This window comes from Tachyglossus aculeatus, chromosome 8, assembly GCF_015852505.1.
Source record: "Tachyglossus aculeatus isolate mTacAcu1 chromosome 8, mTacAcu1.pri, whole genome shotgun sequence".
Classification (NCBI taxonomy): Eukaryota; Metazoa; Chordata; class Mammalia; order Monotremata; family Tachyglossidae; genus Tachyglossus; species Tachyglossus aculeatus.
This window is the reverse complement of record NC_052073.1, coordinates 20,285,971-20,296,425: the sequence shown is the minus strand read 5'-3', so window position 1 is coordinate 20,296,425 and position 10,455 is coordinate 20,285,971. Positions and strand designations below refer to the sequence as shown.

Here is a 10,455-nt window from a genome sequence, read left to right as displayed (position 1 = left end):
TCAGGTCGATCCCAGTCCCCGTCCCACGAGGGGCTCACAGACTAAATAGAAGGGATAAACAGGAATTGAAGCCCCATTTTACAAATAAGGAAGCTGAGGCACGGAGAAATTAAATGACTTGCCCAAGGTCACACATGACAGAGGGACTCTCAAAGTAATTCCGTGTTAGCTGTAAACTCCTTCATGTATTAAGCAGGTGAGACTCTGATGCCTCCTTCCTGCAAAAGCTAAACAGGGGTGAAGAAGGGAAAGGGGCTCGAAAAGTCAGTGAGAAAGTTGAAAACCAACCAACAAACAAATCTCAGAACACCCTAGACCTAACTTTCCAAAAGTAAGCACATGGTAAACACATTGTATTATTTTTATTTTTCAAAATCCTCCTTATTATTTACACATAATAGCAATATGGCTATTGGCATAATCATCTACTGCTGCGATTTAAAACATCCCCTAGTTCCGTGAGAAGCATCCAGAAGTACCCTGCTGTCAGTGCTTGATGATTCCCGGTTTCTTACGGCGCTCGATGTACCGTCGCTTTATTACAATCACAACCCGATACTGTACCAATCCCGTCCTTCAAAGGGCCCCAAGTGCTTGATATCTGTGCGTTCAAATGGCAAGTGAGGTCGTTCGGGAGTAGGGCCTCGATTTTACGCGCTTGGCTCTCTAGATAATCCGTCAGCCGTGGGGGGAGTTTTCTTTCAAGAACCTTTCCCAGTTGATGCCCTGCGTGAGTGCGAACTCCGGTCCCGTTCGGCTGGAAGGAGGGGTGCTCTGAGGTTGGAGAAGCCGGTGGCCATGGGGATTAAGGGTCCCGCCCCCTCCCCCCCCCCCCCCCCCCACTCCTTTCTTCCCTCCCTCTCTCCATCCCTTCCTTGGTCCGTACAGGGCCATTCCTGCACTCTCTAGGTCTGGTTTTTGCTTCCTCCCCCTGCAGCCCCCCTAGCAGCTCGGCGCTGCAAAATGCCACCCGGCACCTGTCTGCCAGGAGCCTTTGTGTCTCCCCAAGTGCCCAAACCGTTTCCAAAAGAAAAGCAAAGAAACGCTCTTCTCCGACGGTGAGTCCGCCAGCACGGGGAGGTGGTGGCCAAGGCGCAGCCCTCCCTGGCCTTCTTTAGCCCTCCCTGGCCCTCTGACTTGCCCGGGAGAGCCAGGACAGGCCAGCTCCTCCCCGGCGGGCTAGGGGAATCGGGCCAGGGTTCGCACGTGCCGTTGGCAGAGGGAGTGGGAAAAGAAAAGGGGGCGAGGGGAGAGAGAGAAAGAGAGAAATTGAGTGAGAGAGAGAGAGAAAAAAGAGATTGATTTATAGCAGGGGCGGGCGGGTTGTGTGGTGTGCGGGCGACTGTGTGACATTCCCCTCCTTCCGTTAGCTGTCTGTGAAATGTCGTCTTGGACCGCACCGGTGGTAATAAGGGGAAGAAGAGGCTTTCGGCTAGGGATCTAAGCGTCCTGATTTTATTTCAGACCCATTTTCCCAGGCCAATAAATATGGATGGATCGCCGCCGTGAATTGCGATGGGTAAGGGTGAAGAGGGGTGGGGGAAGAGGAGGAGGAGGAAAGAGAAGGGGAGGAGGGAAAGGGGAGGAAGATGTTGGGAGTTCAAAGCATGTGCGTTTTATTAGTCAAGGAAAACCTCGTTTTAAAGATACCATCACGTGAAATACCAAGATCGCCTTTAAAACAAATAATGAAAGCCACCTAGGAGACTAATGAGGATAGCATCTTCTCTGTAGAGAGAGGTTCCGACTCTTCCTTTATTTTCAATCAGGGTGCTTGAAAGAAGCCCGGGCGATCAGTTGTCGTGGCTGACTTTTATTATTCCGTCTCCACGTGCGGATTTCTCCCGACTCCTTTTTTAAACACAAAGCAGTGACAGTTCTTCCCGTTGTTTTTAAACCCAGGTACCTGGTTTGTTGCCCACTATTTGCCTTTCACGCAGTCTGAAACCAAAAATGAGAAACGATGAGCTATCTCTGTCGTCAGCTTTGAAAAGAAATTAAAGGATGAAACGCAGAGAGACGTGCTGCCGTGTTATTTTCTGCTTTTGTTTCGAGGGAAGGCGACTTCCCGGGCAAGGCTAAATCTCCACCGGAATTGGCGTTGGAGATCGACGAGCGGGCTTTCTGCAAATACATTTTTTCCCGTTTTAGAAAAGTAAATGTTGTTCTGGGCACTGGGACAAGAATAAAAGAAGGGAGAGAGTGCTAGGTGTTAAGATTCCAAAGGGGTTGCCACATCTTTAATGATACATATGATAATTAAAGAATACAATAAACACAATTAGCATATGTTTTAAACAGTTTATTAGTGAAGCTTACCATAAAATCAGAATATATAGAGCTCCAGGGTTTGTTGGGGTAACAGCTTCGAATCCTTAGAGTCATAAAATCTCTGGCTTGGAAGAAATGGGCATCTTTAAAATGATTGAATCAGCAGGCCTTGAGTGAAAACACACAAATTAGCAAACTCCAACAGTTGGGCACTATGTAGTGTTGCAATGCAGTGGGGTGAAGTCATTGCTGAAACTGCCCCAGCAGATCTGATAGAACGCAGCGGGAATGTGTTTGGCTGGTCGTGGCCGTCCGGGGGAATAATTGCTTTAACCCTTTCCAGACCCCAGAGGTACATTTGCAAATAGACGTCATCTGAAGGTATTAATTTTTAGCTACGACCTGGACAGGCACAACGCCAAAGGGATAGGCAAAGGATACGGGGCTGAAGTCCCATTTCATTTTTTTTTTTTTCGGAAAAAAACAAATGCAACGTTACATCGAAGGTGGGTAGGGAGACGGGTCTGTTCAGGTGAAGGTGAAACTAGTGGCTTTCCATCTTTAGTAGAATCCAGGCAGGCTTCAGCCTCCGGTTGATGAATTTTCACTATTTCGTCAACCCCGTCCTGAAGCTGGACTTCTCTCTGCAGGGGTGAACCGAGCCGGCGAGTGGTTTGACATTTGCCTTCTAGAACGGGTTCCCGTGGTCCTTGCCGCTATTGCTTTCTCTTTGGTGCACTGCGTTGGTGATTTTGCTCTAAATGGGTAACGCGTAAGCTGTTTATCATGCCGCAATGAGGGATTGGTTTTTGGTTTTGGTCGGTCCCCTTCTCCCCCACCCCCCACCCCGGGTTTTATGTCTGGACGGAAGGGAAAGGCTTAATCCTCCAATTCAGGATTTCGGATTTTCAGCAGAGCAGCAGGGAGGCGGGAAGATAAGAGTCACTGTGGGCCAAGAGGATTTCCGTTCCGCCGAGCCGTGCTGCGGAAGGGGTGAATCTGAAATTGTCAACTTTATAATGAATTCTCATCAGATCTGATGACTTCTCAATTCTGTGAAGGGAAGGAAGAATAGAAATTGAGCTAGTGTTTGAATACATTCTTATGGGGAAATTGGGATGTTTGGGCTTTAAATTAGATATGAAGACAGCTGAACATCTCCATAAAAATGAGACTTTCACGCCAGCGAAGGCATTTCAAATTTGCTGTCCCCGTGCTCTGTTCAGAATAAACTCAGTCACAGATCAGTTCAGAGTGGATGGACCTCAGGCTCTGTTTCGGTTGAAATATCCTTACGGATTGTGGGGTTGTTTTGCACTGAAAAGACTGCCTGAGTTACAAGAATTAAAGATTCTCCCTTAACGTCGTCGCTCTCCTCCCCTGTACCCTCCACCAAAAAAAAAAATTCCATAGATCAGAATGGCTTGTAACAAATATCTGATTTCCATATAATTCGAGTTGATATCAAGGACTTTTACTTTCCACATAGCTAACATCATATTCCCAGAGATGAAAATGATGGTTGTAGTGATTATTTTCAGAGATTCCTCCCAAGTGATGAGGTTTTCCCCCCACCACCGCCCTTTAGAAGAGGCCAGGAAACCAGTCTAATTTTGTTCTCATTTAGAAAATGTTTGTACCTAAGTATTACCCCTCAATGTCTCAGTTTCTCCCTCAGAAAAGAAGCACCAAGTTCTTTTTGCCTACGTGAGCATTTACTGGATAATAATTAGAGTAAAGCTTTTCGCAAAACATAAAATGCTTTCAAAAGCTTGTTACATTCCTTTGGCTGTTTTGGATTCCCTGTGATCATTGAAACCAAGATATAATAATAATAATCCTTTTATTTGTAAGATACTTTTTCCTTCTTTGTGAGGTAGTAAGAATATGTAGTTTTCCAGAGAGATGGCATAGGTATTGAATAAAAGGGACATTACTGTAATATTGTTCTAGTCCTCTCCTCTGTGCTAGTACTTTAGAAACTGAGCAAATCTGCCATATTATGACCAATCTACATGGAAAATCTACAGATTCAAGTTCTTTTATTTTTAAAAAGAGAGATGGGAGAGGCCACACAAATTGGGACAATGTAGCCACAGCCCTGGTCCAAGCAACAGCATACCAATTCAGGTCTTCTTACTGGGCAAAATGTTTTACTTCAGATGGTTATCACAGTTCCAGTATGGCTACATTGTTTTGTAACTTGTTTCCTTCAGAATTTCTTCCACTCTTGACCATTGGCTTTGAGGTATTCAATCAGCTCTCTTCCCCACTACCTCTCCTCCTCTTCTCCAACTACACCCCAGGTCACATGTTTCATTCCTCTTAAGTTAACATACTTACTGCAGATCCTTTATTCACTCTCTCCTTTCTGCCTGAAATGCTTCCCCCTTGACATCAGACTTCCTATCTGTATGGCCCTTCTGAAATCTCTTCCCTGCCCTGTTTCCCTGCCTACTGGCATTTCAGCACTTCCTCATCACCTGACAAGGGGCCATGCCTAATTTACAACAAAATATTCTCTCCCAGCACTTAGTTCAATGCTCTGCACACAGTAAGTGCTTAACAAATACTACTACTACTACTATTTGAGTACCCCCACCCTCTACAGCACCCATGTACATAACATTACACTCAACTGCTTCCCCCTACTTGTAAAGTATTTTAGTGTCTGTTTCCCCTGCTGGACTGTAATCCTTCTTGAAGGAAGGAATAGTCTCTTGTATACTCCCAAGCATTTAATACAGTGATCTTCACAGAGAAAGCCCTCAGTAAATTATGTTGCTTGATTATCCTTCCCTTGGCTGATAATAAAATCAGGAGATCCTTTTAGAATAGGGTTTTCAGTGGCAGATGATCTTTCCATTTTGATACCACCTGGATATTCTAGGAGGTTTCTTATCCAGGAAATCCTACTTTTCAAAAAGTAGCAGCCAGGTTTGCTTCCTTCTTGCACTTCCATTTTGTATTTTTTTTTCTTTTGGCTTGTTAATTCATGATGGCAGCTTTTGAATGAGCATGAGTGGTACATCCATTCTGGGAAATGTATGTAAGGTGATGGAGGGACTGAACTTCAAGAACCATGATCAGACCCTTTCAGTTTGGGGATTTTGTAGAGGCTGAGCCAAAGGCCACTCATGTTTGTCTTCCCAGAGCATCACGGGCTTCTAGTGCAGATTATGGTACTTCTCATGTCAAAATACAAACAGAAGAGAATATGGTTATCTCCTAGTGCTGCTCCAACTTCAATCTATCTTCTTTTTAGTATCACAGAAAATGGTCTGGATTACTTCAGCCTGTGCTAAATCTATCTAAAGTATCTTCAGGAATCAAAACCTCAGAAAACTGTCCATTCGTGCAGCAAAAGGTAAATTCCTTGCAGTCAATGATATTAGCCACTGGATCACATATATGGTCCTCATTGTCAGAACGAATTATTATTTTGAGGTCAATTTAATGTAATCACTAATGTTACAGCTTGGCTTAAATTGGTGTGCCACAGTTCCACAGTTCCGTTCCTATCCCCCCAAGTGATTGGTTCTGCAGTACACTGTTCGGTATCTTTTTATATTGCCAAGGTGAGGCATTTACACTGGATTTTAGAGTACATTTGTAATTTGAAACTTCTTTGTTTTAACAAAGCATGTTTCATTTTCTCATGATGTTTAGAAATATATATTATGATCTATATTCTCTAATTTCAGAATACTGTAATAGTCATTTAAATGTTTCTAATGTATCATTCACACACACATAATCAAAGATGTATTTGTATGTATGAGCATATGAAAACATACATATTTATATAGATGCTCAAATGCCCCTACACTTTTTCAAAGTGTTCATCTGGTGAGAGAATACCACCTTACTTTCTGTATATAATATATACAATTCTTTCTATGATTTTGTGATCATGTTTCCTCAGTTTATTTCAAATACATATTTTACTTACCCCAGTATTTCAAGTTTTTCATTATGGAGTAAGAAAATCAGGCCACTTCCTCTGTGCTTCATACATCAACTTCCCCAATTCAGGCATCAGAAAACCATCTCAAATACTAGAATGAATATTGATGCCAAATGATATATATAAAGCATACAAATTATAATTTGATTTTAAGCTATTTTGAAGCTTCAGGCTTCGTTAGAACAGAAAAAAAAAGACCTGATTGAAGTAGAAATTCCAGGAAATGTGATAAACGTGAACAGAAGTTACTGAACAAATAAATATGCACATATATCATTACTTATTCAATGCCATTTGTAAAGAGAGTTCTATTAGACTCTTTAAAGTAAATTTCTTCTGAGTTTAGTCATTTTGAGTCTCATCCTTAAAAATGAAGCAGTTTTAGGGTACTGAGTAAACAAGGTTTGTGAATTGCTCAGTGTGGGAGTTGTGGCTGCAGATAGTCTAGAGGGCAAAGGCTGAGAAACCTGAGGGGAGAGTGGTGAGTAAAACAATTTGTGAGCTAGTAAATGTTTTGTACTTCTCTGCAAGACTGAAATAAACAGTATGTATTACATGATAACTTGGGTTATTGCAACAGTAGGAGAAAAATGAGAACATGTTTCTTTTTATCCACATTTTTATCTGTTTCAGGTGAAAGGGGAACTGACCTGTGAAAGAGGAAGTATCCTTTCAAGGACAAGTGTTTCTCCCTGCCCCTCTTTTTTCTGTTTTTATTATGACTTTCAATCCTCATTCATAGGTGGACCCTGAAGGTTACAGATTTCTTATTTATTCACCCATTCCTCCCCAAATAAAATGGAACCCATAGGATTTTACAAAATGGATCAGTGTGTTACATTGAAGAGGAAGACCACTCACACTCAGAGTCACCGTGATTGACCACTTTTTCTAAGAAGGAACAAGTAGTTAGCACGATGTAAATGTAGTGGGATTGAAGGGATTTGTTAGGGAAGATGGAAGAAGGGACAGTATTTGGAAAGAGATGGCAAAGAGTGAGTGGGATGTAGGGGTTGTGGGAGGTGGAAGAGGAATCTATTATATTAGACTCTTTAGCCACCTTTGATTGTGAAATAACTCCAGTATGTTCTCAAAATGAGTCACCTCAAAAGACTATTTATTCATCACAAAAGGTGTATAGCAAGCTGGCATTTTGTTACTCAACAGATTTGCTTCCAGCATGTTCTCCAAGATACCCCTTGCTAACTTACTAGTATAAATCTATGGGCATAAGCCCAAGTGCTGCAAAATGAATGCAGCATTATTCCAGCAAAGTTCTCGACCCAGTATCTTTATTGCTGAAGAAAGCTGGAGGAGGAAGCAGAGCACATCTTGATTTCTAGAAACCAGGTTGTTCAACAGTGCTGACAGTTTGAAAAATCTTGTTCAGACTTGGAAATTGAGAAAATTTGATATGGAAGTTGCCAGTGAACTATAAATATAGAACAGCTCTATGTCAGTTTCACCAAGTGTCCTTCCTCCCCCTATGTATTCTTTAAGAATAGTCTCACTGACTTGTAATCCTGACCTATTCAAATTCTTCACAGAACTTCCATATTAGAAATCTAATCTACTCATTGATTTGGTTGAATGCTAAATTCCTCTAATACAGACTGGTCTTCTCTGGTTAAAACAGGTTTCTTTGGTCAAAGCAAAACAAATTCAGGAACGGAAACAAACTCCAAGGGTAGATGCTCAAGCATCCAGAAAAGAGGGACACCACATTATTAAATTTGACACAGTGTTGACAGCAGAAGATTAAATAGCAAAAAGGTATTGATTGCACTTCAAGTAATAGCAAATGTATTTTTTCTGCCTTTAATCAAAAAGTTTACTCTTCTGCGCTCGGGTGATAGCATAAATTTGAAGGAAATTTACTTAAAGTGAATCTTTAAGTACTAGCCAATTTTTTTCCTCAACAAAGCTGATTAGTAAATGTCACCTCTCTCTTATGGATTAGTCATTTGACAAATTCATGTATAGGTTTCAGTACAGGGCAAGTCTGCAGGTACACTAGGAATCTGCCATCTTTGAAGTGAAAATATAAATGCCCTCAAAGCAGTTCATTAAGAACATTCAAGAGGAGGGACTAGTTTGTCTCTATCCTATTGGAAGGAAGCAACAAAGATAAAAACAAGACAGAAGAAATGCAGATAAAAAGCATGGTTTCAATACACTCTTCAAAATCGCAATGCCTGTGCCAATATTGTGTGTTTCTATATGAAACCAAGTGGTATTAAAATAGAACACTTCCTTGTATACATTTTGCATCTACGATTAATCTAATTCATGAATTATCAATTGCGCCCATGTGGCATTAGTTCTTACAATTTCTGACTGATGCCAGGGCACCCTGCTCCCACTGGAAAAAGAGGCAAATTGAGGTAAAATGTATTGCTAAAAGAAATAGCCCAAAGCCACAAAGAAGACCTTTGTCAGAAAGCACAATTCTCTCCAACTCTTTGTTCAGAGACTTTCTTCATGTTGAAATCTCCTTTTGGTTCAGAAATTCTTCACTTGTTGTGCTGGAGCCCCATAGTGATTAATAATGATGATGGAGCATGGGGAAGATAAAGAAATGCTTGGAAACATTAAGCACTAAGCAACAAGCTGGGGGGATGAAACTGAGAGACTGAGAAGGCAAAAGTCAAGGACCAACTCTTCAATCTGAATGGGAAGCAGCATGACCTAGTGGATAGAGCATGGCCTGGGTGTCAGAAGGATCTAGGTTCTAATTCAGATCTGCCACTTGTCTACCGTCTGGCCTTGGGCAAGTCACTTCACTTCTCTGTGCTTCAGTTACCTCATCTGTAACATGAGGATTAAGACTGTGAGCCCCACGTGGGACATGGACTGTGCCCAGCCTGTTTAGCTTGTTATCTACCAATGCACTTAGTACAGAGCCTGGCACACAGTAAGCACTTAACAAATGCCATAAAACAATGCAGGAAAAGATAACTATATTCTAAGCAGATTTAGACAAATGTCTTGGGAAAGCATGTCAGACTATTGATAACTTAAAAGGGAGTTTCTTCAGTTTTTTTCTAGTAAATTTATTGTGGCCGAAGGGATGTTCCTTTGCACTTATCCAACATACCACCAACATCAAACATACCCCACAGTAGTAACTAATGGCAGAAAATGTGGTTTGACCCATTACCACTCTCCTGGAGTGAACCACTCAATTGAATTCTTTTCTAGAATTTGGTCTTTCCAGATGGCAGTAACAAACCAAGGATCCATTTGAAGGTTTGGGACTAATTTCTTCCAAACATCATATTGGATTAAGCTTGAAAAGGCAGCCACATTCTCTTGAATATAGAGCCTATCCAGACTAATCAAAATAGCTTACACAGCAGATCAAACTGAAAGCAGTTATTTCCCAAACGAGGCCCTTTACATAAGAGCAAAACTCTGAGTGTGTAGCCATCTGCCTGCCTTATGACACAATCAAAATGATTTTAAGAGTACTTAGGAAAGTTCGTGGTTCATGTCCAGTTACCTCTAGTGATATCTCTCCCCTGATTGTGTTTACCCATTTAGACATGGTCCCAGCCAGGTTCTGAGGCATCAACTGAGGGACCAGGACCCAAGCTTAACTCCACCCTCCTTCATCTTCAAAGAGCATTCAGTGATTTTAAATACATTTCAAAAGATGTGAGAAACAGTTGGAATTTGGGACAGATTTCTACCAAATTGTGCAGCTAAACTCAGCTTTGCCGCTCTCCTTTCCCTAAAATAACTGAGGCAATCAGTTCTCATGAACAAAGAAATGGAAATGCAGACCATCTAAATTCAAACTTCATGTTTTGTATGTATCATACCTCTATTCTGAATGTCTGATCATCAGCCTGAATATTTTATGTTATTATATATACTAAAATAGGGCCATTTCTATGGAAGGAAACATTTCAAATAACTATGGTTGAGTGCATTATACTGGTCTGGAATGTAATAAAAAATAATGAGCATCAAGGTTTGTATCTGTCATTTCTTAAGTAATAATTTGCCTCTCTGAATTTGCTTAAAGGGTTCAGAGTTCATTAGCCATATCAGAACAGCCAATTTAATTGAGTAAAACATGTAGTTAACAGAAGTTAAAATCCATGACAGCAGCCTTGCAATGTGTTTTTCATATTTTCAAATCCCATTTTTTAAAGACCATCTTCACTCTGGACATTCCCTCTCTAAAGAAAGCAGTTTCTAGGGTCCAAACC

At 41.4% G+C, this 10,455-nt stretch overlaps 1 long non-coding RNA gene across 2 annotated transcripts; it reads left to right on the top strand.

Moving 5' to 3' along the window:
* The first annotated feature begins 892 nt into the window (after positions 1-892).
* LOC119931572 lies at positions 893-10,213 on the top strand. 2 transcript variants are annotated; one of them, XR_005452136.1, is made up of 3 exons: positions 893-1,058; positions 6,872-8,011; positions 9,782-10,213. It is a non-coding gene; the product is annotated as an uncharacterized LOC119931572 (long non-coding RNA). The 2 variants fall into 2 exon arrangements; XR_005452135.1 differs by having other exon boundaries at positions 8,745-10,213.
* Positions 10,214-10,455: the final 242 nt, after the last annotated feature.